Genomic DNA, 23591 nt, shown 5'->3' with positions numbered 1-23591 from the left:
AATCAAGATTACGGAGACTCCTACAAGGAGAGCGGCCGGTAGAGGAATATTGCTCTGACTTCCGTAGGTGGGCTACGGATACCCAATGGAACGACCCGGCTCTCAGGAGTCAGTTCTGCTCTGGGTTATCCGAAAGGGTTAAGGATGCGCTTGCATTATATGAGACCCCTTTTTCCCTTGATGCGGTTATGTCCCTTTCTATCCGTATAGATAGACGCCTTAGGGACAGGTTGAAAAAACCGGAGCAATTGGTAACCCCTCCCAAGCAGCAGTTAGTCTGTACGGACTTAGACGAGCCTATGCAGCTAGGAGGAACTACTCGTCAGGTCCGTCCTCCTGAGGCTCGCCGTAGGTGTGGGGTTTGTTTTTTTGTGGGGAGAGGGGTCATTTCCTTAATGTCTGTCCTTCTTTCCTCAGAAACAAAAGACCGTCGGAAAACTACTAACCCCAGGCTGTGTGGAGGATGGCAGCCGGGGGGTATATGTTTCCTCCATACTTACATGGCAATTTGTGTTGCCAGCGGTTATTGTTTTTGGTGTTAAGACGGAGACTATTTCTTTCTTTCTAGACAGTGGAGCAGGGTTAAATTTGATAGATGCCCATTTTGCCCGCACTATTGGTTTGTCTCTCTGTACGCTACAGAGACCTATTCCCATATTCCAAAGAAAAAAGTAAGGGGTTGGGTCAGCACAACCTGCCTGTAGGTGCAGATCACTATGGCGAAATACATATATAAACGGAAAATGCAAATGTGATCGCACACTACATCCAGCACTCTGCCCTCCATGCTGGATGAGACATTGGTTTATATTTTGGCCAAAGCATAGTAAGCCACTCACCGCGTCAAGGTCGTCTCATGAGTGGTCCCTAACTCTTGTTCCTACCTGTTCATGGGCCATGATAGCCACATAAAATCCAGGGAATGCAGGTCAGCATGCAAGCCAAGTACACTTTGCTTGTAACCCCGTCCGGTGCCATTACAGCTTTCATCGGATCCAGGGATGCAAGTACCAACATGCATGCTGAACCCACCATATACTTCTCCTGGAGCCAGATGGCTAATGGTAGGTTCTATACAAGCAGACTCAGTTTTATACTGACTTTAAAACCAGCCTCAAGGACAGATTAACTGGTCAGGTGTGCAATGACTCCAAGGAGATCGCCACGCCTCCAATATATACTACAAAGAAAAAAGTAAGGGGTTGGGTCAGCACAACCTGCCTGTAGGTGCAGATCACTATGGCGAAATACATATATAAACGGAAAATGCAAATGTGATCGCACACTACTATTCCCATATTCGCTATTGATTCTGCTCCTCTGTCTCAGAGAAACCTCACCCACATTGTTCATAATTTACACCTTCGGGTAGGGGACCACCATAACGAGATGCTTTCATGTTATGTTCTGGAGGGGCTTCCCACTCCGGTAGTGCTGGGCCTTCCCTGGTTGGTAGCGCACAATCCAGTGGTGGATTGGCAGGCCAGGGAGATATCGAAATGGAGTGAGCATTGCAGAGAAAATTGCTTAAATAGCAATTGCTTAGTCGCCTCCATAACTACCCTACCTACATTTATTTTGGATTTTGAGGACGTTTTTTCTGAAAAGGGTTGTCAGAAGTTACCACCTCACCGTCCTTATGATTACCCGGTTAACCTTATTCCCGGCGCAAAATTACCCAAGACCAGGTTATATAATCTTTCGGGTCCAGAGAGACAAGCCATGAAAGATTATATCTCCGAGAGCTTGGCTAAGGGACACATCAGACCCTCTTCTTCACCCGTGGCTGCAGGGTTTTTCTTCGTTAAAAAGAAAGATGGGGGCCTGCGTCCTTGCTTAGATTTTCGCGAATTAAATCAGATAACCATCCGAGACCCATACCCTCTTCCTCTCATTCCTGACCTGTTTAATCAGATTGCGGGTGCTAGGTGGTTCTCCAAACTTGATCTTAGGGGTGCCTACAATCTGATTCGTATTAAGGAGGGGGATGAGTGGAAGACAGCGTTTAACACCCCTGAGGGGCATTATGAAAATCTAGTTATGCCTTTCGGTCTGACCAATGCTCCTGCCGTCTTTCAACATTTCGTTAATGACATTTTTAGTCATCTAATCGGCAGGTTTGTGGTAATATACCTAGATGATATTTTAATTTATTCGTCCGATCTGAAAACACATGAGGTGCATGTCAGACAAGTACTGCAGGTCCTACGGACGAATGAATTATATGCTAAAATTGAAAAATGTGTCTTCGCCGTTCAGGAGATACAATTCCTGGGTTATTTTTTATCTGCGTCAGGTTTCCGTATGGATCCTAGGAAGGTCCAGGCAATTTTAGATTGGGATCTTCCTGAGAACCTCAAAGCACTGCAACGGTTCTTGGGCTTCGCAAATTTCTATAGGAAATTCATTAAAAATTATTCAGTTATTGTAAAACCCCTTACTGACATGACTAGGAAGGGGACTGATTTTTCTAAATGGTCTGACGCCGCTAAAGTTGCTTTTTCCTCTCTAAAAGAGAGGTTTACCTCGGCACCTGTACTAGTCCAACCTGATGTCTCTCAGCCTTTTATTGTTAAAGTCGATGCGTCAGAGGTGGGAGTGGGGGCGGTGCTGTCTCAGGGTCCGTCTCCTGGCAAATGGCGTCCTTGTGCTTTCTTTTCTAAAAAACTATCTGCAGCAGAAAAGAACTACGATATTGGCAATAGGGAACTATTAGCTATTAAACTAGCGTTTGAAGAATGGCGTCACTTTTTAGAGGGGGCAGTCCACCCCGTCACTGTGATTACGGACCACAAAAATCTTCTGTACCTCGAATCAGCTAAGCGTCTCACCCCTAGACAAGCTAGGTGATCGCTATTTTTTACCAGGTTCAACTTTGTTATTACCTATCGTCCTGGGGCAAAGAATACCAAGGCTGATGCACTATCTCGTTGTTTCCCTGGAGGGGGTAATGTGAGTGATCCGGTACCCATTCTTCAAAGAGGAGTGGTTGTTTCTGCGGTACACTCTGCTCTGGAGGGGAAGGTGTTAGAGGCCCAGGGGGACGCCCCGGTCTCTTGCCCCTCAGAGAAATTGTTTGTACCGTTGAACCTGCGTTTCGAATTATTAAAGGAACATCATAATTCGGCACTTGCTGGGCACCCGGGTAGTAAAGCAACCTTGGAGCTATTGTCTCGTCGTTTTTGGTGGCCAAGGTTGCGTCAGGATGTATTGGATTTTGTGTCTTCTTGTTCTACCTGTGCGCGCGCAAAAGTCTCTCATACACGTCCTGCAGGGTCTCTATTACCACTCGTCATTCCCAATAGACCATGGACACATCTGTCAATGGATTTTATCACTGACTTGCCTTTGTCTGCGGGTAAAACTGTTATTTTGGTAGTAGTGGACAGGTTTAGCAAAATGGTACACTTCATTGCGTTACCCGCACTACCTAATGCTAAGACTTTTGCTCAGGTATTCATCAGTGAAATCGTGAAGCTTCACGGGGTCCCTTCCGATGTTGTTTCGGATCGGGGTACCCAGTTTATTTCTAAATTTTGGAAAGCTTTTTGTTCCCGTTTGGGGGTACACTTGTCCTTTTCCTCAGCTTTCCATCCTCAGTCGAATGGACAGACTGAGCGCACCAACCAAAACCTGGAGACATATCTAAGATGTTTTGTGTCTGAAAACCAAGAGTTGTGGTCATCATATTTACCGTTAGCTGAGTTTGCCATAAATAATCGTCATCAGGAATCCACTGGCAAGTCACCATTTCTTGGTGCATATGGTTTTCATCCCCAATTCTGTACTTTCAATGAGGGGGGTTTTCTGGTGTTCCCGAAGAGGAACGGTTTTCGTCATCTCTTTCATCGGTATGGCAGAAGGTGCAAGCTAACTTGAAAAATATGGGAGGTAAATACAAATGCATGGCTGATAAGAGATGGTCGCCAGGTCCAGACCTAGGAGTGAATGACTATGTGTGGTTGTCTACTAGGAATATTAAATTAAAGGTTCCCTCTTGGAAACTGGGTCCTAGGTTCATTGGCCCTTACAAAATTGTAGCCATCATCAACCCCGTGGCTTTTCGACTGGACCTACTTCAGACTTTTAAAATCCATAACGTCTTTCATAAGTCGTCACTCAAAAAATATGTTCCACCTCTAGAACCGTCGCCGCTGCCACCCCCTCCTGTTATTGTGGATGGTAATCTAGAGTTTCAGATATCCAAAATTGTTAATTCTCGTCGGGTCCGCCGCTCTCTTCAATATCTGGTGCATTGGAGAGGTTACGGTCCCGAGGAAAGAATGTGGGTTCCTGCGTCTGTGGTAAACGCCGACAGGCTAGTTCGGGCTTTTCATGCCTCTTATCCTGAGAGACCTGGTCCTGAGTGTCCGGAGGCCCCTCGTAGAGAGGGGGGTACTGTCACGAGGGTGTCAAGAACCACGCCTGACTTCGTTATACCCGGGGTCAGGAAGTCGCAGCGGTTGGCTGCGCGCTCTATGTAGATAGGGCTGTTTCCTTATGGTAGCTTTCTGAGTTTGCTTTGCAACCCTTTTTGGCTCACTCAGGGATCCGTAGCTCCTTCTCCTCAGCTGTTCCTTGTCCAGCACTCCCAACCTCCTTATATTCCCCTCTCCCACTTCTCTGGTTGCCAGATATAGAGCTTCCTGCCTTGACTTCTATTCTGACCCTCTGGAGCTGTGTTGCTGCGTTCTCTGGTAGTTGGTCCAGAACGTTACCCTCCAGATCCCTGTTGGACCTTTGTGGTCTGCTGTGGTCGCCCACCTGGGTGTATAAGTTTGTCTGTATTGTCTGTCCTCTCCCTGGTGTTTCCCTCTTAGTGTCAGTGGTGCGGACTAGCGATCCCACCGGCCCGTTCACTATCTAGGGCTCATTCTAGGGAAAGCCAGGGTTTAGGCACGTGATCGCCGCACGTGTGAGGAACCCGTCTAGGGACGTCAGGGCAGTCAGGTGCCAGCCGCAAGGTGAGTCAGGGGTCAACACCTTTCCCTCTCCCTTGGGCAGGGCTTTCCCTTTTCCCTCCCTGTGTGTGACGCCGGTCATTACAGTGGGGTCTTACAGGGGTTGATAGTTGCCAAGTGTTTGGTGAGCCATTGCGCTCCCAGTCTAGGCCACGCCCCCCGTATATATATATGTATAAATACACTGCTCAAAAAAATAAAGGGAACACTTAAACAACACAATGTAACTCCAAGTCAATCACACTTCTGTGAAATCAAACTGTCCACTTAGGAAGCAACACTGAGTGACAATCAATTTCACATGCTGTTGTGCAAATGGGATAGATAACAGGTGGAAATTATAGGCAATTAGCAAGACACCCCCAATAAAAGTGTGGTTCTGCAGGTGGTAACCACAGACCACTTCTCAGTTCCTATGCTTCCTGGCAGATTTTTTGGTCACTTTTGAATGCTGGCGGTGCTTTCACTCTAGTGGTAGCATGAGACGGAGTCTACAACCCACACAAGTGGCTCAGGTAGTGCAGTTTATCCAGGATGGCACATCTTAATGCGAGCTGTGGCAAGAAGGTTTGCTGTGTCTGTCAGCGTAGTGTCCAGAGCAAGGAGGCGCTACCAGGAGACAGGCCAGTACATCAGGAGACGTGGAGGAGGCCGTAGGAGGGCAACAACCCAGCAGCAGGACCGCTACCTCCGCCTTTGTGCAAGGAGGAACAGGAGGAGCACTGCCAGAGCCCTGCAAAATGACCTCCAGCAGGCCACAAATGTGCATGTGTCTGCTCAAACGGTCAGAAACAGACTCCATGAGGGTGATATGAGGGCCCGACGTCCACAGGTGGGGGTTGTGCTTACAGCCCGACACCGTGCAGGACGTTTGGCATTTGGCAGAGAACACCAAGATTGGCAAATTCGCCACTGGCGCCCTGTGCTCTTCACAGATGAAAGCAGGTTCACACTGAGCACATGTGACAGACGTGACAGAGTCTGGAGACGCCGTGGAGAACGTTCTGCTGCCTGCAACATCCTCCAGCATGACCGGTTTGGCATTGGGTCAGTAATGGTGTGGGGTGGCATTTCTTTGGAGGGCCGCACAGCCCTCCATGTGCTCGCCAGAGGTAGCCTGACTGCCATTAGGTACCGAGATGATATCCTCAGACCCCTTGTGAGACCATATGCTGGTGCGGTTGGCCCTGGGTTCCTAGTAATGCAAGACAATGCTAGACCTCATGTGGCTAGAGTGTGTCAGCAGTTCCTGCAAGACGAAGGTATTGATGCTATGGACTGGCCCGCCCGTTATCCCAGACCTGAATCCTATTGAGCACATCTGGGCCATCATGTCTCGCTCTATCCACCAACGTCACGTTGCACCACAGACTGTCCAGGAGTTGGCAGATGCTTTAGTCCAGGTCTGGGAGGAGATCCCTCAGGAGACCGTCCGCCACCTCATCAGGAGCATGCACAGGCGTTGTAGGGAAGTCATACAGGAACGTGGCGGCCACACACTCTACTGAGCCTCATTTTGACTTGTTTTAAGGACATTACATCAAAGTTGGATCAGCCTGTAGTGTGTTTTTCCCCTTTAATTTTGAGTGTGACTCCAAATCCAGACCTCCATGGGTTGAAAAATTTGATTTCCATTTTTTAATTTTTGTGTGATTTTGTTGTCAGCACATTCAACTATGTAAAGAACAAAGTATTTCAGAAGAATATTTAATTAATTCAGATCTAGGATGTGTTTTTTTTGTGTTCCCTTTATTTTTTGGAGCAGTGTATATACTGTATATTTAAAGTTCATGTATATAAATATATACGTAGTAGAAAATAATGGACTGTAAACTTTGTATTGTTTTAATAAATGTATTTACCATATTTTTCGCCCCATAAGACGCACTTTTTCCCGGGGAAAATGCCCCTGCGTCTTATGGGGAAAATGCTCCCATTTTACATCGCAGTCTGCGATGCTGCAGCATCGCAGACTGCGATGTATCAGCTGGAGGGGGAGGGAGGAGGGGCCGGTGTCACGCAAATGCGGTGGGGCCGATGCGGTCACTGTACTCTGGCCCCGCCGCTCACTTACTGCTTTATTGCCTAAACCTTTTATAATAACTTTAATTGAAGTTCCGATCCCCAGCCCCATCTGTACTACTTACTAAATGTCCTCTAGCAGGCAGAGCAGGGCGGGCGGCCGTAACTCACTGATGTCACGTGCCTACACCGCCTACTTCATTCATAAAGTAGGCGGCGCAGGCACGTGACATCAGTGAGTTACGGCCGGCCATCCGCCCTGCTCTGCCTGCTACAGGACATTTAGTAAGTAGTACAGATGGGGCTGGGAATCGGAACTTCAATTAAAGTTATTATTATAAAAGGTTTAGGCAATAAAGCAGTGAGTGAGCGGTGGGGCCGGAGTACAGTGACCGCACCGGTCCCGCCGCATTTGCATTCCACCGGCCTCTCCCACAGGTTTAGCTCCGGTATATTAGGGCATCTGTGGATGCCACTATTATGGGGTGGGGGATATGTGGATGGCACTGTTATGGGGTGGGGGATCTGTGGGTGACACATATATAGCATTGCCATCTACAGATCCACCCCCCATAACAGTGCCATCTACAGATCCCCTCCATAACAGTGCCATCCACAGATCACCCCCACATAACAGTGCCATCCACAGATCACCCCCCTCATAACAGTGCCATCCACAAATCTCCCCCATAACAGTGCCATCCACAGATCACCCCCCATAACAGTGCCATCCACAGATCACCCCCCCATAACAGTGCCATCCACAGATCCCCCCATAACAGTGCCCCCCTCAGATCCCCCATAACAGTGCCATCCACAGATCCCGCCATAACAGTGCCACCCACAGATCCCATCATAATAGTGCCATCCACAGATCCCCCATAGTAGTGTCATGCACAGACCACCATTAGTTCAAAACCCAAAAAAAGCACACCTTTTGGTTAAAACATTTTTTTTCTTATTTTCCCCCTCAAAAACCTAGGTGCGTCTTATAGGGCGAAAAATACGGTAATCAAAATACCACTATAGTTTAGTACAGACACGCAGTTCAGAAAGGTAAAGGAACAGAGACATAGAGATAGGAAGTAGGCGGATTCAGTAGTAATTGCCTATTTATTAATATTAATTATTAATTAAATTCCAAATATTAATAATTGATGTGTCCTATAACAGGGGCACTGTAGGGGGCTCTATTACTAATGAAGGAAATTATTATTGGTGGGGCTTTGAGGAGCACAATTACTATGGGGGGAACTATCTCTTTGGCACTATTATTTTTTCTGGATAGTATTTGGGGGTATTGGGGAGCACAGAGAGCAGCAGTATAATACTTGTGGGACTTGAGAATGGGGAGAATGATAGAAAAGTTAGGAACCTAAGATGTCTATGTGTTAATCTCTGCAGAGATGAGGCATGGCTGAAATAAGTTGTCTAGGAGAAGATGAAAGAAAACATCTACATTAGAGTAGACGTCACCTGGGAGGCTCTGGATATGAGAAGCATGTGCTGCTGTATAGTCCTGTATGTTTGATAGTGTCTATGCAGCAAGTAAAGCAATTAAGGCTACTTTCACATCTGCATTTTTGCTGGATCTGTAATGGATCAGGAAAAAACACTTCCGTCATGATAATACAACCTTCTGCATCCATTACGAACAGATCCGATTGTATTATCTCTAAAATAGCCATGGCAGAATATTTTTTTGTGTCAGAGAAAGCGAATCTGTCACAATTGTGAGTCATGACGGATCCGTCTTGCTCTGCATCCCAGGACGCACTCAAAAGCTCTGCTTGCAGCGTTTTTGTGTGCGTCATTGGAACACAATGAAATGGAACGGAATGCATTTTGGTGCACTCTGTTCACTTCAGTTCAGTTTTGTCCCCGTTGACAAAAAAAATGGGGACAAAATTGAAGCGTTTTCCCCACTTTTGAGATCCTATGACGGATATCAATAGCTGAAAGTGAAAGTGCAGATGTGAAAGTATCCTAACTCTGCAAGGACACTCAGAAATGTCCTTGTGGAGTTAAATGCAACACCCCCCCAGATGTATATAAATGGGTAACATCTGGTTAACATTGCCCACTTTAATGAAGGCATTCTTCATAAGATAATTAACGCGATCATCTAGTTCAAGTAGAATTGCCTCTCCACTCATTTTAAGGGTCCCCGCAGGGGATTACAATAAAGTTATATGACAATATATTGTAAGATTACAATATAGTCACATACAGCATGCAAAGAGCATGTAGTATTGAACATGGTAAACAACTAATTAGAATGCGAGCAGTCATATTCCAGAGATATGTGTCCTTGTCTTCTGTCTTCTTGGAATGTGGGGGTGTTGATGGTAGGCTCGACGGGTCCTCAAGATATGAGGTCTTCTTGTTAAAAAAGGTTTTATGCGTATATATGTATAATTTTCTCAAGCACAACAGAATATATTATTAATATGAATAAAATTAGATTACAGGCAGGCAGGGTATCAGAAATAATTTATTTCTTTAACGTTTTTCACCATTTTGATCATTACATTATCACACATATGTATTTCTCATTGATTTATTAGCTAACTATCTATCCTACCTATCTAGAAAAGGCCCCTTAGACTGCCTGTACTGCATGAAGTATACAGATAAGCTGCATAGATCATGGGATGTTAGACATCCATTCCTGGCCGCCTCATAGTAGCCATTTCATCTGAACATTCGCACATCTTTATGGAGTTGTTGACAACACACACACACATCATTATCTACCTAAAAGGATGACGACAGCCAGCCAGAGGTGCATCCCAACACAAGGACCACCCCGGAGTAATCCCCGGTGAAATCACGCTTTTAGGGCATTGACTCTTCTTGTAAGAGTGGTGCTCAAACTGCTAGGGTGCATCTGTGGGACCCTCTTTCAGAGATGATGTCCTCCACCCAACTCTCAAAAAGCTGAGGGGTCTTCAGGAGAGGTGGGCAGTCGAGCTGGGCTATCAGACGGTCAACTCTGTAGCTGTGATGTCATCCTTCCTACAAAATGGACATATCCACACCATCAACTAGGAATATAACATATTAATCATTTCCAGGCAATAATTGGATGTTATATCAATAGAGGAGAAGCAGGAAAGTGGAAAGAAACCAGACATGAACCAAAACCCTGATAATGATTGCTACAAGAAATCAGAGTTAATTCTTTCCTTTCACAATTTCTCTTCTTTTGATCATTACATTATCACTCATATATGCATTTCTCATTGATTTGTTAGCTAACTATCTGTCCTAGCTGTCTAGAAAAGGCCCCTTAAACTGCATGTACTGCATGAAGTATTTAGGTAAGCTGTATACATCATGGGATGTTAGATATCCCTTCCTGACCACCTCATAGTAGCCATGCCATCTGAACATTCCCGCTTCTTTATGGGGTTATTTACAGCACTCACTTCATTATCTACCTAAAAGGATGACGACAGCCAGCCAGAGGTGCATCCCAACACAAGGACCACCCCGGAGTAATCCCCGGTGAAATCACGCTTTTAGGGCATTGACTCTTCTTGTAAGAGTGGTGCTCAAACTGCTAGGGTGCATCTGTGGGACCCTCTTTCAGAGATGATGTCCTCCACCCAACTCTCAAAAAGCTGAGGGGTCTTCAGGAGAGGTGGGCAGTCGAGCTGGGCTATCAGACGGTCAACTCTGTAGCTGTGATGTCATCCTTCCTACAAAATGGACATATCCACACCCTCAACTAGGAATATAACATATTAATCATTTCCAGGCAATAATTGAATGTTATATCAATAGAGGAGAAGCAGGGAAGTGGAAAGAAACCAGACATGAACCAAAACCCTGATAATGATTGATACAAGAAATCAGAGTTAATTCTTTCCTTTCACAATTTCTCTTCTTTTGATCATTACATTATCACTCATATATGCATTTCTCATTGATTTGTTAGCTAACTATCTGTCCTAGCTGTCTAGAAAAGGCCCCTTAAACTGCATGTACTGCATGAAGTATTCAGGTAAGCTGTATACATCATGGGATGTTAGATATCCCTTCCTGACCACCTCATAGTAGCCATGTCATCTGAACATTCCCGCTTCTTTATGGGGTTATTTACAGCACTCACTTCATTATCTACCTAAAAGGATGACGACAGCCAGCCAGAGGTGCATCCCAACACAAGGACCACCCCGGAGTAATCCCCGGTGAAATCACGCTTTTAGGGCATTGACTCTTCTTGTAAGAGTGGTGCTCAAACTGCTAGGGTGCATCTGTGGGACCCTCTTTCAGAGATGATGTCCTCCACCCAACTCTCAAAAAGCTGAGGGGTCTTCAGGAGAGGTGGGCAGTCGAGCTGGGCTATCAGACGGTCAACTCTGTAGCTGTGATGTCATCCTTCCTACAAAATGGACATATCCACACCCTCAACTAGGAATATAACATATTAATCATTTCCAGGCAATAATTGAATGTTATATCAATAGAGGAGAAGCAGGAAAGTGGAAAGAAACCAGACATGAACCAAAACCCTGATAATGATTGATACAAGAAATCAGAGTTAATTCTTTCCTTTCACAATTTCTCTTCTTTTGATCATTACATTATCACTCATATATGCATTTCTCATTGATTTGTTAGCTAACTATCTGTCCTAGCTGTCTAGAAAAGGCCCCTTAAACTGCATGTACTGCATGAAGTATTCAGGTAAGCTGTATACATCATGGGATGTTAGATATCCCTTCCTGACCACCTCATAGTAGCCATGTCATCTGAACATTCCCGCTTCTTTATGGGGTTATTTACAGCACTCACTTCATTATCTACCTAAAAGGATGACGACAGCCAGCCAGAGGTGCATCCCAACACAAGGACCACCCCGGAGTAATCCCCGGTGAAATCACGCTTTTAGGGCATTGACTCTTCTTGTAAGAGTGGTGCTCAAACTGCTAGGGTGCATCTGTGGGACCCTCTTTCAGAGATGATGTCCTCCACCCAACTCTCAAAAAGCTGAGGGGTCTTCAGGAGAGGTGGGCAGTCGAGCTGGGCTATCAGACGGTCAACTCTGTAGCTGTGATGTCATCCTTCCTACAAAATGGACATATCCACACCATCAACTAGGAATATAAAATATTAACCATTTCCAGGCAGTAATTGAATGTTATATCAATAGAGGAGAAGCAGGAAAGTGGAAAGAAACCAGACATGAACAAAAACTCTGATAATGATTAATAGAAGAAATCAGAGTTAATTCTTTCCTGCCACATTTTCTCCTCTTTTGATCATTACATTATCACTCATATATGCATTTCTCATTTGTTAGCTAACTATCTTTCCTACCTGTCCATAAATGGCCACTTAGACTTCCCGTACTGCATGAAGTATCCAGATAAGCTGCATAGATCATGGGATGTTAGACATCCATTCCTGGTTGTCTGATAGTAGCCATTTCATCTAAACATTCACAAATCTTTATGGGGTTATTGACAGCACACACCTACATCATTATCTTATAGAATGATGATAGTCAGCCAGAGGTGCATCCCAACACAAGTACCACCCGGAGTAATTCCCCAGTGAAATCACTCAGGGCATTGACTCTTCTTTTAGAAGTGGTGCTCAAACTGCTAGGATGCATCTGTGGGACCCTCTTTCAGAGATGATGTCCTCCACTCGACTGAGGGGTCTTCAGGAGAGGTGGGTAGTCGAGCTAGGCTATCAGACGGTCAACTCTGTAGCTGTGATGTCATCCTTCCTACAAAATGGACATGTGCACACCTGCAAGGAAGAATACAACATATAAATCATTTTCAGGCAATTGTGGAGGCAATAGAGGAGAACTATAAAACTTGATATAAACTAGAAATAAACCAAAACCAAAACGATTGATGCAAGAAATTATTTCAACTTCTAGAACAATGGTCTCCAACCTCTGGCTCAGCAAGTGCTGCTGTAGTAATACAACTCCCATCATCCCATAATAGCCTGCAACTGTCAGAACATGTTTGGAGTTGTTTTCCACTCACCAAACATCTCAGGGGAGATTTATCAAGAGCAGGAGGGATTTATCATGAAGGTCATGCCTGATTAAAAATTAAGTGCATCCTCTGACAGTCTATGCGCCCTGAATGAATTCTTGGCCATCTCACAGCTGCCATAGATTTCGATCATTTAGAGCAGAAAACTGGCATACATCAAGTAAATCTTCTGGGGCTGATGTCCAAGCCCACCCCTTTCAAAAAAGGGAGAGGCTGGCAGTAAAAACATCATTTTCACACTAGCGTTTTTCTTTTCCGGCGCTGAGTTCCGTCCTAGGGGCTCGAATCCGGAAAAGAACTGATCAGTTTTATCCTAATGCATTCTGAATGGAGAGCAATCTGTTCAGGATGCATCAGGATGTCTTTAGTTCAGTCTTTTTGACTGATTAGGCTTTTCAGAAAATCGTAGCATGTTGTATTTTTACCTCCGGCCAAAAATCCTGAACACTTTGACTGAACGCCGGATCTGGTCTTTTTCCCATTGACTTGCATTAACGCCGGATCCGGCGCCGTGTGTTCAGTCAAACCGAATCCGGCTTTTGCATGTTAAACCCGAAAAATGTGAACAAAAAAGTTAAAGTCCATAAATGGCGGATCCGTTTTTTCCAATGCATTTTTTCATTGTGATCAAAATCCTGATCAGGATTCAAATGTAATCAGTCTTCACATGTTTTTCCGGATCCAGTGGGCAGTTCCGGTGTCGGAATTGAACGCCGGATTCAAACAACGCTAGTGTGAAAGTAGCCTTACAAACATTTTTAAACAGAATTTGCAACTTTTGTTTATCAGTTTTGTGGTGTACAGGAATGATAAATCCTTGTGCTGTGAACTACCAAAAGCAGTGGACATAATAATTAGACTACTTTCACACTCGCGTTTGGTGCGGATCCGTCATGGATATGCACAGATGGATCCGTTCAGATAATACAACCGTTTGCTCCTCAAAGAAGATACAGGCGGCACTCCACTGTCAGCGATGTGGTGCGCGTGTCCAGGGAAGGTCCGCAGATACTTGTATAGAGAGGACCGGCACTCGCTTTAGTTATGATTTTCAAGTAATTTTAATGGTCACATACAAGTGGTAAGTGACGCGTTTCGGCTACTATGAGCCTTTGTCAAACATAATCATTACAAGCAACAAACAAATTTAAATAGCCCGCGATGGAGCCGGAAATGATGTAGGTAACCATGGCAACGTCGTAAACAAAGGGCACAACAATACAGAAATAAGATTTTTGTAAAAGAATGTAATTAGTTGTCAGGGCACCATGCTTTATAGTGCTGTATTTTGCTGCACATTGTTATAGTGGTGTATAATGCTAGAAGCTGCAAAAAAATACGCTGGAAAAAATGTCATAAATTCACAAGGCACCATGCTTTACACTGCTGTAACATGCTAAGCATTATGTTGTAGGTACAGAATGTTACATAATAATGAATATGAAATACTTCATGCTGAATGGTAAGCTTGCGTAATACTATATTATACTTTACAGTGCTAAACACCATACTTTACAGTGCTATATTTTGCTGCATATTGTTATAATGGTGTGAAATGCTAAAAGCTACATACTGCAATGAATTCGCAGGAACATAAATATACAGGACACCATGCTTTACAGTGCTGCAGCATAAAAGCATTATTGTGATGGTACAAGATATTAGATATTAAACACTATAGATAATAGAACACGTATCACTACCCCGGAGAGGAGGAGACAGGCTTAAAATGCTTAAAAAACGAGAAGCCTACTGGATTCATCGCCTGCAAACCCTAGAACCTAAGGGGATAAATCGTGACTATGATCTGAACAGTTTCCTTTAAGATATAGTCTGTAGTTACCCTTTCAACATGTTCCCCTTTTCTTTCGTCATTTAGTGTCTGATCAGGGCGTAAGTTCACAGTTTAGCATATAGTGTTTAATATCTAATATCTTGTACCATCACAATAATGCTTTGTATGCTGCAGCACTGTAAAGCATGGTGTCCTGTATATTTATGACCTCTGTTCCTGTGAATTCATTGCAGTATGTAGCTTTTAGCATTTCACACCATTATAACAATATGCAGCAAAATATAGCACTGTAAAGTATGGTGTTTAGCACTTTAAAGTATAATATAGTATTACGCAAGCTTACCATTCAGCATGAAGTATTTAATATTCATTATTATGTAACATTCTGTACCTACAACATAATGCTTAGCATGTTACAGCAGTGTAAAGCATGGTGCCTTGTGAATTTATGACATTTTTTCCAGCGTATTTTTTTGCAGCTTCTAGCATTATACACCACTATAACAATGTGCAGCAAAATACAGCACTATAAAGCATGGTGCCCTGACAACTAATGACATTCTTTTACCTACGTCATTTCCGGCTCCATCGCGGGCTATTTAAACTTGTTTGTTGCTTGTAATGATTATGGCAAAGGCTTTGACAAAGGCTCATAGTAGCCGAAACGTGTCACTTACCACTTGTATGTGACCATTAAAATTACTTGAAAATCATAACTAAAGCGAGTGCCGGTCCTCGCTATACAAATACAACCGTTTGCATCCGTTCTGAACGGATCCATTTGTATTATCTTTAACATAGCCAGGACGGATCCGTCTTGAACACCATTGAAAGTCATTGGAGGACGGATCCATTTTCTATTGTGCCAGATTGTGTCATAGAAAACGGATCCGTCCCCATTGACTTACATTGTGTGTCAGAACGGATCCGTTTGGCTCAGTTTCGTCAGACGGACACCAAAGCGGAATGGAGACAGAAGGAAGGCAAGCTGAGGCATACTGATCGGATCCTTTTCCATTCAGAATGCATTTGGGCCGCTTGTGAGAGTCCTGAACGGTTCTCACAAACGGAAAGCCAAAACGCCAGTTTGAAAGTAGCCTTAATCATCGCCTCTCCTTACCTTGGTGTTATCATGGTCGCTGTTGTTTGTGTGACCAGTGACAGTGACCAGTGAAATAGGGGGAACATTGACCAGTAAGAGAGAGAAGCATCCAGGAAGATAGGGGAGATGGTAAGCAGTAAGATAGGACAGAGACCAGTAAGATAGGATGGATAATAACCAGTAAGATAGGGTAATGACCAGTAAGACAGGACAGTGAAAATGTCAGACTATTAGGACCACTGATACATACGATAATGGGCGATACAATAATTAATAATGGGTAAGTTGTGAGAGTCATTCACAATAAATATCATCCATAACCCCAATTGTAGTGTCAAAAAACGGATTTTACTGATTCGTGACCATACCCAAAAACAGGACATTGAGATAACCCATAATTCCCAACATATCTTCTTTGGTGTTCGATATCATCAATCTCAGTGAATTGAAGATAGGACAGTTAGCAGTAAAATAGGGCGGATAGAGACCAGTAAGGCAGGGTAATAACCAGTAAGTTAGGACAGTGACCAGTAATATATGGAAGTGAAGTGTAAGATAAGGCAGTGATCTGTAAATTAGGGTGGGAAGTGACCAGTACAATAGAGGGGGCAGTGAATAGATGAACCAAAGGCACTTTCCAAATAGTCTGAAAGCTGGAACTTTATTGGCTGCTATGAACAAGCTCCACTCGTCTTATGCAGTGGTTTAGATGAACCTCTTCATACACATCAATCATCCCATACAGTTCCCTGGTCCAGTAATGTCTGACTGAGAACTTACCATGATCTAAAGAGGGGTCGCAGACTTCACTACAGACACGCGGATGCTTCTCTCTTGCAGACAGAGGCGGGGGGAGGGGGTGATGCAGCAGAGCTGGGAGACATCTTCCTCCTCCTGCAGCCGGCAACCAGGAATGACAGTTTGTAACAGCAATTATCATTCATGTTTCTGAGGGGAAGTGCTGATTGGTTGATCAGATTCTAATCCACCAATCAGCAGCTCTCTGTTCTCTACAGCCTGGGACTGGAGGAGCAGACAACAGGCCGAGCCCTGAGTGCAGCACAACTGATGTGTGCGACTGGGAGGTGGACCAATTATTACCCCCATAGCAAAGTGTTGGTAGGGCTGATGCAAATGACATTTCCCATTAGTGTCTATACTTTAGCTCTTTTTCCCCTGAAATAATTCAACTTTTTTGTTTATAGCAGGGTACATATGGTTAAAGAAAAACATTTTTTTTAATTTCACTATGCTGTAAATAAGCATTATTATTAATCCCACTAGATGAATTTTATCCCGTTCCTGTTATTTTTCACCTTCCTGGCAGAGCCTAGTTTTAAAAATCTGTAACTTTGGGATGCTTTAATTATCCAAGCCATTAAGAGACTCTTTTTCTAAATTTTCTAAATTTTTATTTCTCTGCTTTTGTATTTAACTTTTTTTGCGACATGTTTAATTTAATTCTGCGTTTGAGATAAAAAGAAAAAAGAAAAGAAAAAAGAAGAATATCCAGGAGGCTCCTGAAAAATGGAGAGATCTATTGCATGAGTAGGCAAATCCCCTGGGCATCAGGGAAGCATTCTGGCACTTCCCGTACTACAGTCCTCCATGAACCTGTGTGTGGGATCAGATGCAGCTCTGGCACCCAAATGTACACCGAGGGGGCAGTGCCATGTCATGAAAAGGATGTGTGGCCTATTAGAATTGGGCATGGTCTGCAGAAAGGGGCTGTGCATTGTGCCTGTGTATACTATGAAGGAGACATGGCAGACTCCAAGAAATCAAGCACTGATGGCCTAACCTAAGGAAAGGGCATCAGAATTAAAGTTGCAATAAAAACTTGCTCTGCTATATGGCTGCCCAACTGTGGTGCACAGTACATTACACACCGATCAGCCATAACATTGGAACCACATACTGTAGGTGAACTGAATAACATTATATTGTGTCAATATCAATTGTGGATTATACATATAAGGTGACAAGTCAACATTCAGTTCCTGAAGTTGATGTACTGGAAGCAGGAAAAAGGAGTCAGAGTCCACTGTGCATTACAGTTTGCTGTATATGTAATTGAGACCCCAGACCTGACCTCTGAATTAATTCAGACCCAAACCAGGCCAAAAAATGTATTCTAACCTCTGACCAGAACCCTAAATTAATTCAGACCTCGTAGCAAACCCCTAAGTTAAAGGAGCTGTCACTCCTTCACTCCTTGTTCACTGAAAATGTGGCCACTAGAGTCATCAGCTGATGTTCTCTCGACATCTCTAGAAAACAGCTGATTTTGATGGGGGAAGTCTCGACCATCCACATCCAGCCAGGTATTTCATTTCAGATGAATGGCTGTCATTCCAGGCTCAAATACAACGTTCTGATGTCAGGTTTTTTTGCTAGTCAGGAAGAACGAACTGCAGTGTGTAACCCCTATCAGTTGTGAGACACTGAGTAAGAGGATGGAATGCTGGCAGGGAGTGGGCCCCTGTGTTAGGTGCCAAGGTTGGGCCCCAGCTACGGGGCTATGCAGTGAACTGAATCTTGGTGAAGGAAAGCCTAATTATGATTCTGGAGTCTTGGATGAGGGCGACAGGGCAGACACCCATCTCTAGGCATGTTACTACACAAATCAGCATTGAAAACTATTGGTAGAACGATGGTTCTGCTGTCCTGTGGCCAAATGTGCTTGAAGTTTATAGTCAGGGAACAGCTCCTTCTGCTTACAGAGAAATGCCATTTTCTTTAGTTTTTAATCTTCTCTAAGCAAATGACAATAATTATTGACCCATTCAAGACCATTTATTGACCCCTTCCCTAACAGACACATCTTCCAATTATTTAGTACATGTGTCATCAAATGCCATAACTTTTCTTTTCCTATTTGGTCATTTAGATAATGTCTGCGCTTTTTGTGTGATAAGTGAGACATTTTATGTCATTTTTATAATTTTTTGTTTTTGGGAAAATGAAGAAAGAAAAAAATAGTCTGTTTTCATATTTTCTTAAGTGTTTCTGTAAGTATTCCCACGGTCCTAACCACCAGAGAGGCTGACACTTTTTCATATGGTGTGCAAGCACGACCACCACTGATGAATTGCAGGGTGGTCATGACGCCTGGATATGAGCAGTGTATAATGTGATTGAAAATTGAATCAAGCCAGCAATGGAAGCAATATAGACAATCACAATACATTAGTAAGTGCCTTTCATTCATTTTGTTTACGTGATATATGAAATTTGTCATATTGAATTAAAAAACTTGAAAACAGACAATTTTTTCTTTTCCCCCCTTTAACCCCTTATGGATCGGGCTCATTTTCACCTTAAGGACTAGGCCATTTTTTGCAAATCTGACCAGTGTCACTTTATGTGTGAATAACTTTAAAACACTTTTACTTATCCAGGCAATTCAGAGTTTGTTTTTTCATCACATATTGTACTTTATGACAGTGCTAAAATGGAGTAAAAATAAAAAAATATGTATTTGTTGAGGGAAGTGTTATATTCAGGTATATATATGTATATATGCCCTGACATATATGCATATGTATATATATATATATATATATATACAGTGGCGTAGGGATCGCCATAGCAACCATAGCAGTGGCTATGGGGCCCTACGCCACTGGGGGCCCGTCCGGACCGCATACATTTTATTTATTTATTTTTTTTTTTTACACACTAAGGCACTGGCAGCCAGGAACGCCCGCCCGCCTGGTGTAGTGGGCGGGGCGTGGGCGGGCGGTCCGCGGCTCGGGCCTGGCTGGGGATTGGGAAGCCAAGGAGTAGTCAGGTCATGTGCTCCGCCTCCTTGTCTCCCGACGTCACTCACCTCTCCCGACGTCACTCGCCTGCTCCGCCTGCTTCTAAAGTGGGAGGAGCATGTGCGTGCGGCGTGACGGAGTGAGTGACGCCACGCTGCCGCCCGCTGCCTATTTTGAATGTGAAGAGCGGGAGCCTGCCTGCCCACCCGTGCCCAGTGTGCCTAACTGCCCATGCCCAGTAGGCCAGAAGTGAATGGATTCTTTTCTGCACTGCCAGCAGTCTGCCACAGTAAAAAGAAAAAGTCTGGAGTGGAGAGGAGTCCTGACTGTCCCCGACTCCCTAGTAAGTTAGTGAAGTGTCAAGTGATGGATAAGGATGATTAGATAGTAGTATACATACTAGTACATACTTTGCACAAGTTTATTATTTACAACTTAAAGGGAACCTGTCACCAAAGAAATCGCTTATTAAGCTGTTAAAAATATTAACAGCTTAATAAGCGATTTTTTTGGTGACAGGTTCCCTTTAAGTTGTAAATAATAAACTTGTGCAAAGTATGTACTAGTATGTAGTACCTTATAGTGCTGCATAGTAGTTTCCTAATGCACTTTTTCTTCGTTTAGCCGCATTTAGCCTCCTTGAGAAATCAATGTTTTATTTAGTCGCTGCCCCGTGCTTCAAGTCAGGTTTGAAGTCAAGGGGGCAGCGGCCTAGGTGTCTCCAATGCTGCTCTCCACGCCTCCCGCCGCCTTTATTGACAAGCCGGATCTCAGTGCCGGGACCGCGCTCCCAGCCCGCATGCGCAGTAAAGGGCTGCTGTAGCCTGTAGCGCGATCCCGGCTCCGGCTCGTACACTCAGCCGGCTTCAGTTTCGCTACTGCGCATGCGCCCGGCATCTTCTGTAACTGCGCTAGTATGTAAGGCTGGCGGGTGCATGCGTAGCCGGGATCGCGCTACAGGCTACAGCAGCCCTTTACTGCGCATGCGGGCTGGGAGCGCGGTCCCGGCACTGAGATCCGGTGTGTCAATAAAGGCAGCGGGAGGCGGGGAGAGCAGCATTGGAGACACCTAGGCCGCTGCCCCCTTGACTTCAAACCTGACTTGAAGCACGGGGCAGCGACTGAATAAAACATTGATTTCTCAAGGAGGCTAAATGCGGCTAAACGAAGAAAAAGTGCATTAGGAAACTACTATGCAGCACTATAAGGTACTATTAACAGCTTAATAAGCGATTTTTTTGGTGACAGATTCCCTTTAAGCTCACTTACATAAGGAACGCGGCGTCCGTCTTACAATAGTTGCCGGCCTCCACCCCCTGTTGGGGGTCAGTCACTGTTAGGGACACTGTTATGGGGGGGGGGGCCCATACATTTTTTTTGCTATGGGGCCCATGCATTTCTAGCTACGCCCCTGTATATATATATGTATATATAGGCCCTTCTTCTGGGCCCGTCCAGTTGGGATGTGTTACACATATAGAGATGTATGTGTGCCCCCTGGGCAGCATGCATCTCTATGTATGTAAGCCATGGTTCAGGGGTATGGGTACATATATATCTATAGATGTGGCCCAGACATCTATGGATGTATATGTGCCCCTATAATATAGGAGGGTTTATTCCTGCCCCTATGTGAATATAATGACCGTTCATATATACTTATAGATGTGCCCCAAGCATCTATGGGCATATATGGCTGGAATCCCGCTGAAATACGCCTGCTGGGTGGGTGGAGGAGACCGACAGTTGGACAATTATGTCCAGCGTCGGCCTCTACAAAGGACAGAGGATCAATGGTGCGCCTAACAGAGACATGGGAACAAAGAGTTCCCATGCCCCTGTGAGTGGCTGACCTCCGGCGCTGTAATTACATCAAAGGATCGCCCCCCCTGGAAGCGCGCTCCGAGATCCTTGGGCCGGCGCAGTGACGTCATATCACCGCGCCGGCCCACGTGTTGAGGCCGGCGGTGCGCATGCGCACGGCGGCAATAGTAGGACTGCGAGCGGGCGCCGCCAAGTTTAAATAGACCGGCGGCGCTCCGCTCAGCAGTCAGGTAAGTCCACCCAGCAAGAAGAGGCATCCCCTGGACCAACGAGCCCCCCTGGACAACGAGCATTATACCGCTAAGTATCATTAACCCTTATCCCCCTACCCTATACCACCAACGATATATTCCCTTATTCCCCTACCCTATACCACCAACAATATATTCCCTTATTCCCCTACCCTATACCACCAACGATCCCCTGCCCTGCATTTAACCCTTATCCCCCTACCCTATACCACCAACGATCCCCTACCCTATACCACCAACGATCCTCTGCTCCCTGTTTCCCCTGATTAACCCTTACACCTCCATCGGACCCCAATCCCCTTGTGTTCCCCTCTAGCTCCTGCCTTCCTTGGTTTCCACCCCCTATAACCCTTGGCAACCCTTACCTTCCCCTGCAGCTCATTTACCCTTACCCCTGTACCCTTGGTAACCCTGAACTTCCCCTGCCCTGAGCCTAATCCCCCTGTGTTCCCCCAGGATCCCCGCTACCGTGGTATTACCCCTGTTACCCCCTTCCCGGCTGCCCTGTTTACCCCAGCTGCCACTGTGTCTGTATTTACCCCTTGTAATTCCCCGTAGGGATAGTATATTGACAGGATTGGGTAACCTCTCTGTCAGCCGTGCTAATGGGAATCCGAGCTACCGAGGCTACCAGTACCGGTATCAGCCCATTCAAACTAATGACCGGACGCAAAATGCCCCTATGCCTACCCAATGAACCCCTAGTGTCAGAACCAGTGAAGAACGCCATCGCCAGAGACCTGTTTCTCCAACAGGTAGAACTAAACCTGAAGGAGTTATTGCCTCATGCAGCAATACGGCTACACAGACCGTATCTACAGGGGGAAACGCCAATGCCCTCTGTAGGAGAGCTAGTGATGGTGAAAATCTCCTGTCGGGCCGGCCCCTGGGATGCAAACTGGGAAGGACCCTATCAGGTCCTTGAAGTAATGGGTGACACCATGCTAAAGGTGCAAAGGCCGATGACGACCAAGAAAAAGTCACGTAGGCGACAGGGAGTTTTATGGATCCATATCGACCAGGCCAAGGCCACCCGAGCCTCCCCAACTCAATAACATGAACCCTCACAGAGTTGGGTGACCGGGGGGGGGGGTGTTTTGGTGGGTCGAGGGTGGATCCATGAAACTAATTACATTCACATTGAATTAACAGATCACGGGAGGGAGACTCACCAGGGTTACGACTAACCTGAAAAGATATAGAAATCCTCTGAACATGGCATATCCCCAACTTGTGGCACTGGTGGTAAGCATGATGATGGCAGGCTCAACCTCTTCGGGGGAGGGCCTTGGAGTTAATAATGATATGGCTGACATCAGGGCCGGTACAAGGCAGGGGCCGAAGGAGCGGGTGCCCTGGGTGCTACCATTTGCGGACAGGAGGGGGGCGCAGGTGAAGTGCCAGCAGCAGTGGCGTCGCCAGGGGGGGGCCAGAGGGGGCCACGGCCCCCCCTACATCATGCTGTGCCCCCCCATGTGCCCCCCCAACTAAAATGACCCCCCCCCAAGTGAGCAGCCGCCGCCGGGCACAGGGAGATGAGCGCTTCCATTGCGCTGATCTCCATTGTAAACTGTCTGTGCCAGCGGAGGTGCAGGGGAGGGAGAGGCGTGTCCCTTCCCTTTCCTCTGATAGGCTGCAGGCAGGCACCGAAGTGGAGGAGAGGCCCCGCCCCCTAATTACTCCTGTTTACCTTTCTAAAGCTAAAGGACCTTTGATGATGTCATCACAGGTCCTGTAAGGGAACTGCACAGTGTAAAGTGTAGTTCCCAGGTTAGAACAGTGCATCTGCCAGGACCTGTGATGACATCATCTTCAACATCACAGGTCCTGCAGAATCTAGCAAAGG

This window comes from Bufo bufo, chromosome 5, assembly GCF_905171765.1.
Source record: "Bufo bufo chromosome 5, aBufBuf1.1, whole genome shotgun sequence".
Taxonomy (NCBI): Eukaryota; Metazoa; Chordata; class Amphibia; order Anura; family Bufonidae; genus Bufo; species Bufo bufo.
The sequence above is the reverse complement of the archived record's forward strand: the minus strand, read 5'-3'. Positions refer to the sequence as shown.